The sequence below is a fragment of the Bos grunniens genome, chromosome 19 (assembly GCF_055505025.1).
Source record: "Bos grunniens cultivar Pamir isolate PY7600 chromosome 19, Bosgru_T2T1.0, whole genome shotgun sequence".
NCBI classification, from domain to species: Eukaryota; Metazoa; Chordata; class Mammalia; order Artiodactyla; family Bovidae; genus Bos; species Bos grunniens.
In genome coordinates this window covers 17,895,122-17,909,420 of record NC_141183.1, presented here as the reverse complement: position 1 = coordinate 17,909,420, position 14,299 = coordinate 17,895,122, and the positions used below count along the sequence as shown (strand labels likewise).

General features: G+C 37.6%; 1 protein-coding gene across 5 annotated transcripts in view; it reads right to left on the bottom strand.

Moving 5' to 3' along the window:
• Positions 1 to 14,299, bottom strand: part of NSF (N-ethylmaleimide sensitive factor, vesicle fusing ATPase) — a 150,319-nt gene that overhangs the window by 58,421 nt on the left and 77,599 nt on the right. The gene's annotated exons all lie outside the window — the stretch shown is intronic.

The window sequence follows — 14,299 nt, the reverse complement described above, 5'->3', positions numbered from 1 at the left end:
TATGGTATATTTTGGCTTCCCTGATAGCTCAGTTGGTAAAGAATCCACCTGCAATGCAGGAGACTCTGGTTTGATTCCTGGGTTAGGAAGATCCCCTGGAGAAGGGAAAGACCACCCACTCCACTATTCTGGCCTAGAGAATTCCATAGACTGTATAGTCCGTGGGGTAGCAAAGACTTGGACACAACTGAACGACTTTCACTCATGGTATATTTTTGATAAATGAAAGGGTTTTTAAAAATGTATTTTTACTATTTAAGCAGCCAACATTATCAATTTTTATTTTTATGATGTTTTCTGTTACTTTTATCTTTAAAATCTTCCCCTATTACAGACACTGGTAGTCACCTACATTTTATTCTCTTGTAAATTTTTACTTTATGTATAATTCTTTAATCTATCTGAAGTTTAATTTTTATATATGATACAAACCAGGTGGTTCAGTGGTAAAGAATCTGCCCACCAATGCAAGAGATGCAGGTTCGATCCCTTGGTTGGGAAGATTCCCTGGAGAAGGACATGACAACCCACTCCAATATTCTCGCTTGGAAAATCCCATGGACAGCAGGGCCTGGAGGGCTACAGTCCATGGAGTCACAGGAGTTGCACACGACTTAGTGACTGAGCACACACACACAAGAATCCAAGTAATTCTTCAAATATTTAGCTGATCCAAAATTGTTGACTCAATAATCCTTTCTTCATCAAGACACTATTTCTATCAGGCTTTATATTTTTACATATGATAGGTATTTTCAGCCTATACTATGGACAGTAGCAGCTGGGGCAAACTCTTTCTCTCCATACCTTTTTCTTCTTTATTATAACTGTCTTGCTTACTTTCAACCACGTTTGCTGCCCCATGATTATTAGAATCCTTCTACTAGAGTAAAAATACGTTCTCCAACTAAAAACAAACAAAAAGCCAAGTTTTGACTGAAATTGGATTTAATCTCTAAATTAGTTTAGGAAGTACTGACATGTTTATTCAGTTCTAAATATATCTCTCCAACTATTTAAGGCTTTTATGTCTCCCAATAAAGTTTTGTACTTTTTGTCATATAAATTTCTTCTTGAAGATTCCTATTTATGGTTTTTGGTTACAATCATGAAATGGGCTTTTCACATTATATTTCAGAAACAGTATATATGTAGAAATGATAATAATTTTTTGTATTTATTTTATATCTGACACTTTACTCTTATTTATGCTTTTTTTAGTTGATTTTTTTTTAATGTTCTATGTGGACAATCATATTATCTACAAGCACAACTTTGTGCCCTCCTACACAACAGGTATTCTTCTTGTGGGGTATGAGAAATTATTCCTGAGCAAAGGCAAATAGAAGGAGAAAGAGAGGAACTAACAGATAAGAATTCAGATGCATGCAGGGCCACTTGAGCAGAAGGCTAAGGGGGAAATCCAGGCCCTATAAAGGGGATAATAAAATTTACCTAACATGAGAAACAATAATTACAGTACTGTCACAAGAGGGACTAAAATCCAGAAACAGGCCTTTCTAATGAAGCAGAGAAGATCAAACACACACACACACATGCGCGCGCGCGCGCACACACACACACACACACACACACACACACACAACTGCAAAAGCAGAATGCTCTTTATACAAGATGATTTTAATCCTGACTTTAGGACGGAAAAGGAGAAATAAGCAGCTGGAAGGTCAGCGAGAAACACTGGAACGTAAATGAGGTGAACACACTCTTTAAGAGACTTTTGGTGACAGGAGCAGTGATGACTGAAAAACAAAAGTCTTAGGTTTGGTTACTGCCTGCAAGAGGAAAGGGGAAGTAACAGCAATCGTTAATAAATTACCTGTGATTATGATAAGAAAGCTTCAGAAGGGAAAAGATGGAAGGGAAAAAAATTCTTTTTTAAGTTTCTACCATGAGAAGACTGAAGTGTTAACAGGACATCTAGTTAGAAATGTCTTCCAGATAACAAGATATAAACTGAACAAAAGAGGATAGAAAGATAGATGTGAAAGTCACCTACAAATGGCAGAGTATAGCAGCAAATGAGATTCTGTAAGGAGATGAATCATATAATTAAGCTGGAGGAATATAAAAGCCAGACAGATTCTGGGCTACAGTACCAGAAGATGATTCCAGTAAAGTCAACCCAAAGAAAACAGGATCAGGAAAACATGACAAAGATGAAAGATGAAATGCTGTATCAGAAGGAGGAAGAAAAATGGTTCTAAAAATGACCTGAAGGAAATTGGAAAGGATCTAAAACACACCTGAATATATACTTAAAAAAAATAAAAACCAGATAAAACATAGTATGATCAAGCAAGTCCACTCCTGGGTTTACAACAGCTCTGCTCGTAACTGCCCCAAACTAGAATCAACCCAAATGCCCTCTAGCGGGTGAGTGGATAAACAAACTATGGTACATCCACATGATGGAATATTACTCAAGAGTATAAAGGGATGTTTGATACATGTGACAACTAAGATGAAAGCTCAAAGGCAATATGCTGAGTGAAAGAAGCCATTCTCAGAAGGTTACATACTATGGTCCCATTTATATGACACTCGAAAAAACAAAAGTATAGGGATAGACAACCGATTAGTAGTTACCAAGAGTTATTAGCAAAGGGACAGCACAGGTGAATCCTGCGAGGTGATGTACATGTTCTGCATCTAGATTTTGGTGATTACATGAAACTATACACGTCAAAATTCATAAAAGGGGACACATCAAAATTCATAAAATTCAGAAAAGTTAGTTTTACTTCATAATAAAAAATATAACATCTTATCACACATTCTATTATTCATTATTTGGAATACTGTTCATTCTTTAATGCATTCTTATGCAAGATGACAGTCATGTGTTCATCAAGGTTTTCAAAATTTAACTAAGCTTCATTATATTTTTTTTCCGGAATATAACTTACAAATTGTTCTCCTTCCACAATGTTTTAAAACTAAAGTCTGAAAAAATAACTTAATTTCTCAGTTATTGCCTTATTTATTGAACAGTTATCTAAAGATAAATGATAGCTTGTTGCTTAAAAAAACTTCAACACCAAAACCTATTCACCTTTCTATCTGTAGAGAAAATAGAGAATGAAGAATTGAAACTACAGTCTTAGCTTTGCCAAAAAATTCTAGACAGTACAGTATTAATTCTTGTTGTCTTCAATAAAAGACAAGGACACTCCTGTCTGTGACTGAAAAGCTGTGAGATTTTATGCTATTTTTTTTAAAGACACCTTTATTCAAGGTTGTCTGTCAATACAGCATAAAACAAAAAGCTGTTATAATGTATGAATTTTGCTGTCAATGTGCCTTATGTTACCACTGGAATCATGACTTCCTTCTCAGTCCAACCTCAAAAATCATCTGTATGGAAGGGAAGCCAGAGACAATAAGAACACTGTGCTTGATTTAATGATCACAGGAGCAATCTTCCCTAAACATAATTCAGTACAATTCTGACCTTTTCAGAACCTTGCTAATCTTGAGACTTGTCATCAGGTCCCCTCCCCCAACCTAGGGAGTACAATAACATCAATTTCTACAGGTGCGTTATTTAAATAAAGGCAAGTTCTTATTGTAATAAATTAGGAATTGGGTAAGGAAGATGTCAAGATTAATGTTCACAGATTAATATAGTTGAATCATCAATAAACCCTTTACCAAAAAGTTTAAAGTTCCATAATGCAATCCTCTTCAATTCACTGACTTCTAGCTCTGTTCTTATCTGCAAAGTCTTCCCCCACAGAAACAGCTGATGCCATTGAGCCCCTGGCAACAGCCTTGGAAAATGGCTGTTCTATATTTAGCTAGTTTGACCTATATGCAAGTGTTCGTCTTTGTCAGCCTGGTCCGTCCAGAATCACAGAGGTGATGCTTTTCTTTATTATGTAACACATATATACTCTCCATGGGGTCATTAGCTGAATACACCAAGCCGTTTCTGGGTGTAAGAATTGAGAAAAGTATATCAGAAAAACCTAGCTATGATTAATACCTGCCTAGAAATTCTTTGCCAACTCAGTTTTATTATTAAGTGTCATATTTAAACTGTCTGCAAGTTTCAAATCAGCAACAATGATACCTACATGGTTATGTAGAAACTCTCACAACAGATCTTATAAAATGCTTCTCACCTGCACCTGATGTTTAATCCTCAGTATACCATTAGAGTCCATTAGAAACACAATTTTTATTTTTAATTTTCTTTATTAAGCAGTATTAGTATTTATAAAAATTGATATCGCATGTTTTTTCCCCTAGAAGTCTGCTACAGGAACAAAAAGGGGGGAAATTTATTTATTTATTTTTTGGCTATGCCCCATGGCATGTAGAATCTTAGTTCTCCAACCAGTTATTGAACTTGTACCCCATGCTCTGGAAGTGCAGAGTCTTAACCACTGGACCACCAGAGAAGTTTCAGAAATCATGTTTTTTAAAAAATAGAACAAAACTCATTCTGGGAACTCCCTGGTGGTCCAGCGATTGGGACTCTGCACTCACTGGGCCCAGGTGAGATCCCTGGATAGGCAAACTAGGATCCCACAAGCTATGCAGCACAGTCAAAATAAAATAAAATAAAATTCATTCTATCTTGCAATTATTGTATGGATCCATTGGATCTTTTTTATAAATCTAAGATATATTATGGAGAAGGCGGTGGCAACCCACTTCAGTACTCTTGCCTGGAAAATCCCATGGACAGAGGAGCCTGGTAGGCTGCAGTCCATGGGGTCGCTAGGAGTCGGGCATGACTGAACGACTTTACTTTCACTTTTCACTTTCATGCTTTGGAGAAGGAAATGGCAACCCACTCCAGTGTTCTTGCCTGGAGGATCCCAGGGACAGAGGAACCTAGTGGGCTGCCGTCTATGGGGTCACACAGAGTCAGACACGACTGAAGTGACTTAGCAACAAGATATATTATGCTATTTCAACATTCTAGAAATTATGTCATCATTACTCATCAATTAGTCCTAATTATGCTAAAGAAAGATTAAAATAATAAAAAAATGAAAGAATGAGGTATTTCTCTGAAGGATGATGCAATAGTGAAATAAATATCAGATAACATCAATTTTCAGCATTTTTACTGTGTGGCCCAAAGTATTATATCTGCTTTCAAAAAGGTATAAAAGAAGTCTAGACACCATCCACTATCTTTGTTGCATGATTTTAGCTTTAACTGAACACAGTTCAGATTTTTTTATTCTATGGCTGTAACGGCAAAGAAAAGAAAATCAACAGAGGAAAACATTCTGCTATTGGATAAATCTAGATGAATACCAAGAGTGAGATAGCAGCACCTGAGATGCTAAGAAAGATGATGAAATGGATCATCTGAGTAAATCTGACTATGTACCTTTAGATGATGGTATCCTAATAAACTGTCTCAAACTCAAGGATGAATAAAACAACAGATGCTGAAGGCAGGTATTACAAAATACCAAGAAGAAATAGATGATGTAGACATTAAAAAATTAGACTGGTCATTAAAAAGCTGTATACAAACCTAAAAATAAAAATATTTTGCAATTATAGTGTCTGATGGCCATCCTCTTTTCAAAAAAATTATAAGCCAAATTAAAAAAAATTCTTCAAGTATTGTCTTGATGACACAAGTAGAAGAACCAGAAGTAATGATAAACTATAATCTATGAGGGATATCATTTGAAATTTACAATCAGTGTACAAGTTCATGCATGACAACTGATGAACAGTTACATTCAGAGGGTCCTGCCCATTTTGGATATATATTAGTATCTATCGATCAGTCAATAGATGTCTCCAAAATCAAGAAAATATGGGATAAAAATTTAGTTTTCTATATTTAAGCTCTTATTAAATAGTTTAATAGTCTTTGCTTCCCTTTATTTTTATGTTTGTAAATGATCTGTAAATCAACTTACAAGTAATTTTTAAAAAGGAGTTCTTTCAATCCAGATAGAAATGGTAATGACTATTTTTTGTGGTATTTTGAGCTGTACAAAGATATTTGAAACAAAAACTATTGTAGTGTTAGGAATGAAATCCCTCGTGGCTCAGACGGTAAAGAATCTGAATGCAATGTGGGAGACCTGGGTTCGATCCCTGGGTAAGGAAGATCCCCTGGAGAAGGGCATGGCAACCCAGTCAAGTATGCTTGTCTGGAGAATTCCATGGACAGGGAGCCTGGGGGGCTATGGTCCATGGGATCGCAAACAGTCAGACACGACTGAGCAAATGACACAAGGACACAAGGGATGAACGCAAAACTGAATTGGCTCCGGGACTGTCCGAAGAGTTGAGATCAGTTATTAGACTTGCAGTAATATACTAGGACCCAATGCAGCTGAGACAGCTGGAAACCTGAATATGAACAAGAACTTATTGGAATGCAGGGGAGAAAACCACCTTGGGTAAAACTGATATGATTAAACACCCAGCAAATAGATCTGAAGCAGTAGAAGGGCTGTTATAAAGGCAATGTTTAAAACTTATTTTTACCGCCAACAAAAATCAGAAAAAGTAGAAAATGACAGTTTAATAGTACTAGATTAAAAAAAAACGATGTTATTATGTTTCTGGTGTTATTCATATTGGCCCACATACATCTGTTATTTATTTTAATGTCTAAGATGATATTCTATTTCCTACTGGGAAGAATCAAGATGTCTCTACTTTTCCCCCAACTGCATATAGTACAACCAACATTCTGATACGTGTAATTTTGTGCATAAGTGCAAGAGTATTTCTCTAGGGTAGTTGTCTTGAAGTAGAGCACTCATGGGTCATGGGGTTTGTGCATCTTGACATACTCCTTTTCCTATTTGGAACCAGTCTGTTGTTCCATGTCCAGTTCTAACTGTTGCTTCCTGACCTGCATGTAGGTTTCTCAAGAGGCACGTTCAGGTGGTCTGGTATTCCCATCTCTTTCAGAATTTTCCAGTTTATTGTGATCCACACAGTCAAAGGCTTTGGCATAGTCAATAAAGCAGAAATAGATGTTTTTCTGGAACTCTCTTCCTTTTTCCATGATCCAGTGGATGTTGGCCATTTGATCTCTGGTTTTCTGCCTTTTCTAAAACCAGCTTGAACATCTGGAAGTTCACGGTTCACATACTGCTGAAGCCTGGCTTGGAGAATTTTGAGCATTACTTTACTAGCGTGTGAGATGAGTGCAATTGTGTGGCAGTTTGAGCATTCTTTGGCATTGCCTTTCTTTGGGACTGGGATGAAAACTGACCTTTTCTCATCCTGTGGCCACTGCTGAGTTTTCCAAATGTGCTGGCATATTGAGTGCAGCCCTTTCACAGCATCATCTTTCAGGATTTGAAAGAGCTCAACTGGAATTCCATCACCTCCACTAGCTTTGTTCATAGTGATACTTCCTAAGGCCCACTTGACTTCACATTCCAGGATGTCTGGCTCTAGGTATGTGATCACACCATTGGGATTATCTGGGTCGTGGAGCTCTTTTTTGTACAGTTCTTCTGTGTATTCTTGCCACCTCTTCTTAATATCTTCTGCTTCTGTTAGGTCCATACCATTTCTGTCCTTTATCGAGCCCATCTTTGCATGAAATGTTCCCTTGGTATCTCTAATTTTCTTGAAGAGATCTCTAGTCTTTGCCATTCTGTTGTTTTCCTCTATTTCTTTGCACTGATCACTGAGGAAGGTTTTCTTATCTCTCCTTGCTCTTCTTTGGAACGCTGCATTCAGATGCTTATATCTTTCCTTTTCTCCTTTGCTTTTCGCTTCTCTTCTTTTCACAGCTATTTGTAAGGCCTCCTCAGACAGCCAGTTTGCTTTTTTGCATTTCCTTTCCATGGGGATGGTCTTGATCCCTGTATCTTGTACAATGTCAGGAACCTCCATCCATAGTTCATCAGGCACTCTGTCTATCAGATCTAGTCCCTTAAATCTATTTGTCACTTCCACTGTATAATCATAAGGGATTTGATTTAGGTCATACCTGAATGGTCTAGTGGTTTTTCCCACTTTCTCCAATTTCAGTCTGAATTTGGCAATAAGGAGTTCATGATCTGAGCCACAGTCAGCTCCCGGTCTTGTTTTTACTGACTATATAGAGCCTCTTACTTCTTATATAGGAGTTATTACAGAGAATTCATTATAGAAGATGCCAATTCTTTGTGGATTATATGGACTTTAAATATCTTCTCTAGTTTGAGACATTTGTATTTAGTGTAATTTGACAAAGAATTTTCTTTATATCAATGTAACCAAATTAACATTTTTTTCCATGTCTTTGATTTCTCTGTATTAAAGAAATTCATTCCTAGCATCAATTCTTAAAGCTTTTCCCTATATTTCTAAAACTTTTCTTTTGTAAGTTTTAATTTTGTTTTTTGCAAATCCATTTTGTAATTTTGTATGAAGTGAGATAAGGACTACACTTTATCTTTCTCCACAAAGACAATGATCTCAGTCCCATTTATGGAACAGTATACTATTTCCCCTCTGATTTGTATTGCCACTTTTCACATAATAAGTTCTTCTTATGTTCCTCAGTTTCTTCGGTCTGTTTTTACATGCATATATAAAACTGTTTTCAATTACCGGGCTTCCCTGGTGGCTCAGTGGGAAAGAATCCACCTGTCAATGCAGGATACACGGTTCAATCTCTGGTCCAGGAGGATCCCATGTGCTGTGGAGGAACTAAGCCTGTGCATCACAACTACTGAGCCCGCGCTCTAGGGCCCAGGGATTGCAACTACTGACGCCTACATGCCTAGAGCCCACGCTCCACAACTAGAGAAGCCATGCAATGAGAAGCCCATGCACTGCAACTAGAGAACAGCCTTTGAAGCAACAAAGACCCAGCACAGCCCTCCCCCAAAAGAAAAATGTAGGAAAAAAGAAATTGTTTCAATTACTACAGCTTTCCAGTAAGCTCTGATACCTGAACAAGTAAGTTTTCATTATTCTCCAAAATTTCCATGACACTTCAAGCATCCAAATTAAAAAGTTGTTAAATTCCAAAAAATTCATGTTACACTTGACTGGAAAAGCACTTACAGATTAATATGGGCAGAACTGTCATTTTTATGATATGTTAGGATTCCCATATGAACATGTTCTATCTTACCATTTACTAGCTCTTGAAAATTCAAAACTGTTTATAATTTTACCCTTTATTTTTCCTGTTAAGATTTAATCCTAGTTACCTTATCATTCTGACTGCTGTTGTAAGTTAAATCTTTTTTTAAAGTTACATTTTCAGTGTCTTCACACTTTGAGTCATGTTATTCCCTTCCTGCTTGTTAAGTATTTGAGTTATATTTATTCCTTCCTCAGCTCCCCCTCATGCCTTGAAAAGCTTGAGAACTATATACAATTTTCATATAAACATATGACTTAAGTTTTATGTTAATTAACATCAGCATCTTCTTCCCAAATAATACAAGGATCCTATATGAATTCAACCCACTTACCACATGGTTTGTTCTGTATTTTAGCTCTATCCTTAAAATATATATGTACTGATCATCATTATCATTTTGTACACTGAAAGCTTATTAAATTTTCCTCTTTTAAACCTTTTTATTGTGAAATAAGGCATACCCAGAGGGAAAGTTCCCCAAATGTGTATGTATGTCTGAAGGAATTGTCACAAAATGAGCATCCATGTAACCTTAACAGGAACTAGAATAGTGCCAGCATCCTGGCAGTGTCTCCTTACCACCATTCCCCAACACCCCTCACCCATCATGCCTCAAAGGCACCACAGTCTGATTTTTATGGTAACTATTTCTTTCCTTTATAGTTTTACCAAGTAAGGAACACGTATCATTAAACACTATACTTTAGTGGAGCTTTATATAAATGAAATCATACAGCACAGATGATCCTTTCTTGTCTGATTTCTTTTGCTCAACGTTCATTTGTGATATCTACAAATATGAATAGCTATGTGTACAGCCAGGCTTCCCTGGTAGCTCAGCTGATAAAGAATCCACCTGCAATGCAGGAGACCCTGGTTCAATTCTCGGGTTGGGAAGATCCACTGGAAAAGGGACAGGCTACCCACTCCAACATTTTTGGGTCTCCCTGGTTGGCTCAGCTGGTAAAGAATCTGCAATGTGGGAGACCTGGGTTTGATCCCTGGATTGAGAAGATACCTGGAGAAGGGAATGGCTATACCCACTCCAGTATTCTGGCCTGGAGAATTCCATGGACTATATAGTCCATAGGTTGCCATAGTCTGTTTACTTTTATTATAATACAGTAATTTATTGTATATTTATATGACTGTGAATTCTAGGTTGACAAGTTACTCTCTTAAAAAAAGGCGTTTAACTGATTTCTGATTTTCATCGTTTCTGTTCAGAAGACAAAGTGTGAAAGTGTAAGTCACTCAGTCATGTCCGACTCTTTGCAATCCCATGGACTATACAGTCCATGGAATTCTCCAGGCCAAAATACTGCAGTGGTAGCCATTCTCCAGGGGATTGTCCCAACCCAGGAATTGAACCCAGGTCTCCTGCACTGCAGGCACGTTCTTTACCAGCTAAGTCACTGAGAAGACAAGTGCCATCTACTTCTGCTTATTGAAAAATAATTCACTTTTTTCCTCTAGTTGTTTTTAAGATTTCTCTTTTTTTTTGTTTTCAGCTGTTTAATAATGATCATCTATACATGCAGAATTCTTTGGTATTTCTCTTGTTTGAGGTTCATATGCTGGAACCCATGGACTGATGTTCTTCATCAGTTTTAGAAAATTCTAAACCTCTTTTTCTTCAAATACTGCTTTTGCTCTGTTCTCTTTCTCCTGACTTTTTGGAAATGTAAATATGTGCACTAGACCTTGTCATGGTTTTATCTCTATTGCCTTTCATCCTTTGTTTCTGGTTATTTTTGTTTAACATCTTTTGGTTCACTAATTCTCTCTTTGGATGTGTCTAATCTGTTGCTTCAATGTGAGTTAATTTACTTACTTTCTCATTCTCAGAATTTCCACTTGATTTTTTTTGTAACATTTTCCAATGCTCTGCCAAAATTTTCAATCTTTTTTCTCTCTGAATGTGGTAAGTATACTTAAAATACTATATCTGAGAATTCCAATATCTTGAGGCCCAATTTCTATCATCTTTTGTTTTTCTTTGTGTGTGTTCACGTCTTTGTGTATCTGATTCCTTTTGATTATAAGCCTGGCACTGCATTTGCAAACTACAGAAGCAGTTTATGACCTTACATGACACTATCTTACTCCAGGAAGGATGTACAATTCTGTCAAATGCTGGGGTCACTAATCGTTTAGGAACCCTCAGACTAGTTTTAGAGAATGACACAATTCAAAGCTTATCTGTAGCCTCTATTAGAACATGTCTACTTCTGGTTAACATTTGCTCCTATGGTGTAGCCTTTCATGGTCCCAACTCAAAAGTGAGCAGGTTCATCAAGAGTCCCCTCTTTGTGGGCCATGGGCTCTAATCTCTTTTCCCCTTACATTCACTCACTAGCCAGTCAAAAGGGTTACAGAGCTGTTTAGCAACTCTCTCCAGAATTGGCTCATTTCTCCAGAGGAACAGTGACCCCATACTCTGGGACCTTTTCCCCCTGGGCCTCCATTCTCCCCATAGATCTTGTACGCTCTTGATGCCTCCAAGCAAAAAAATAAATAAATAAAACTTTTCGTTGAGCCTTTCTGGTAGTGTTCAGTGGCAGGCACAATTTAAATTACCTAATCTGCAACTACCAGAAGTTAAAGTTCCAAATTTTTATCTACATTTTCACCAATTTCATTGCTCACCATTGTTTCTAGTACCCAATCCACTCCTTCTGGGTTCAATATTTTTCAGTCTCAAGTACATCCTGCTTCACATTCTTCCAACAAGCTTCTGTGACTTGTTGGAAGCTTCTAATAGTTAATTCTATTAGACTTTATCTGAAAAAATACCTTCATTCTATCTTAATCCTGAATGAGAATTAAACTGGATATAAAATTTTAAGTTGACAGTTATTTTCACTTAGCTCTGTGAAGATATCTTTCCACTGTTTTCTGATCTCTCTTGCTATTGTTAAAAACTTTACTGTCAACATAATGGATATCTCTTCGGATGTCATCATCATTTCTTCATTGCTAATACTAAGACATTTCTCTTTTTGCTTTGGCATTCTCCAGTTTCACTACAACGCATCTACATATAAGTTAATTTTTACTTTTCCCATTTGAACTCATGGGCTACATGAATTTAGGTATTTATAAATCTAAGTTTTTTTAAAATCAATTCTAGAATGTTTTCAGCCACTCTATTTTTGAATATTGCCTCTATACTATTCTATTTGGGTTTCTTATTTTAGTTCTGTTATCTCAATTTCTCTTTCATACTTTCCATCTCTGTATCTCTCTGTGCCACATTCTGGGTGATTTCTTTAGATCTATTCTTCTGTTTATCACTTCTCTCTTCAGCTGAAGCTACTGCTTATGCTGAACCTAGTTGCTGCTGCTGCTGCTAAGTCGCTTCAGTCGTATGCCAACTCTGTGCGACCCCACAGACAGCAGCCCACCAGGCTCCCCCGTCCCTGGGATTCTCCAGGCAAGAACACTGGAGTGGGTTGCCATTTCCTTCTCCCGTGCATGAAAATGAAAAGTGAAAGTGAAGTCGCTCAGTCGTGTCCGACTCTTAGCAACCCCATGGACTGCAGCCTACTAGGCTCCTCTGTCCATGGGATTTTCCAGACAAGAGTACTGGAGTGGGGTGCCATTGCCTTCTCCAGCTGAACCTAGTTGCTGAGTTTTAAATTTTGATGATGAAAAAAAATAAAAATAAAAAAAATTAAAAAAAAAGGGGAGGGCGAGAAAAATAAATAAATAAATTTTGATGATGTTTCTATTTATTGGAAATATTTTAGCTTTCCCTGTGAGAAGCTCCTGTAGCCTGGGTTTGGTGGAGGACCCTTTGGGGTGTTCTTTTATCTAACACCTCTATGTGGGATCATTAATCCAGGATTCATTTTAAAATTAACTTCCCAATTTGGGGATCTCAAAGTATATTGGTGGTGTGCATATGTACGTCTCCCCCCGCCACCTCCTAAGCATGAGCCAAAGACCCATGGTTTAGAATGTGAGATTCCTTAGCTTCCACTCTAGAACCCAGGCAAATAGTTGAACAATTCTGTCATTTCTCTGTTGGTAGGGAAATAATTTCTAGTCATTTCTCTCCACTGATGATACCGTCACTTCGGAGGTCCCAGTTCCTAGTCCACATCTTAAGTAAGTTCAAGGGCTCATTTTATGCCCCCTTGTTGTTGTTCAGTCACCCAGTCATGTCTAACTCTTTGCAACCCATGAACCGCAGCATGCCAGGCCTCGCTGTCCTTCACCATCTCCCAAAGTTTGCCCAAGTTCATGTCCAATGCACCAGTGATGCCATCTAACCATTTCATCCTCTGACGCCCTCATCTTCTGCCTTCAATATTTTCCAGTGTCAGGGACTTTGCCAATGAGTCAGCTAGTGGATGCTAAAACTCAAAGGCACACATTACCAGCACCAAAAAAGGAAGCTCATTATCTTTAGCACTTTAATTTCCAGTTTTCTTTTAATTTCTGAAGACATTTCTTTCCCGAGAGCTCAATTGTTCTTCTGAAAATATTTTAATTATATTTTACCCAGCATTTGAAGATTTTTGTATGTTTTCATGCTTTCTAGTCTACTGTATTTCCAGAACCAGAAATCTCATGACATTGTTTTTCAACTTTTCTTTAATGAAACAAATACATTAATACTAGTATATTAGTCAAGGTTTTCCAGAGAAACAGAATCAACACATCTATAGATGTATTCTATCTATTCTATTGGTGCTTTTAAAAATATATTTATTCTAGACCTAGATTTATCTTTTTACCTATCTAGAGATTAATTGGAGAAGGCAATGGTAACCCACTCCAGTACTCTTGCCTGGAAAATCCCATGGATGGAGGAGCCTGGTAGGCTGCAGTCCATGGGGTCGCTAAGAGTCGGACACGACTGAGCGACTTCACTTTCACTTTTCATTTTTATGCACTGGAGAAGGAAATGGCAACCCACTCCAGTGTTCTTGCCTGGAGAATCCCAGGGACGGGGGAGCCTGGTGGGCTGCCGTCTATGGGGTCGCAGAGTCGGACACAACTGAAGCAACTTAGCAGTAGCAGTAGCAGTAGCAGTAGCAGTAGCAGTAGCAGCAGAGATTAATTATAAGGAACTTGTTAACAGAATTATGGGAACTGACAAGTCTTACTATCTGTACTGGGTGAGCTGGAGACACAAGAGAGCCAATGGTGTGGCTCTCTCATCCAAAGGCCTGT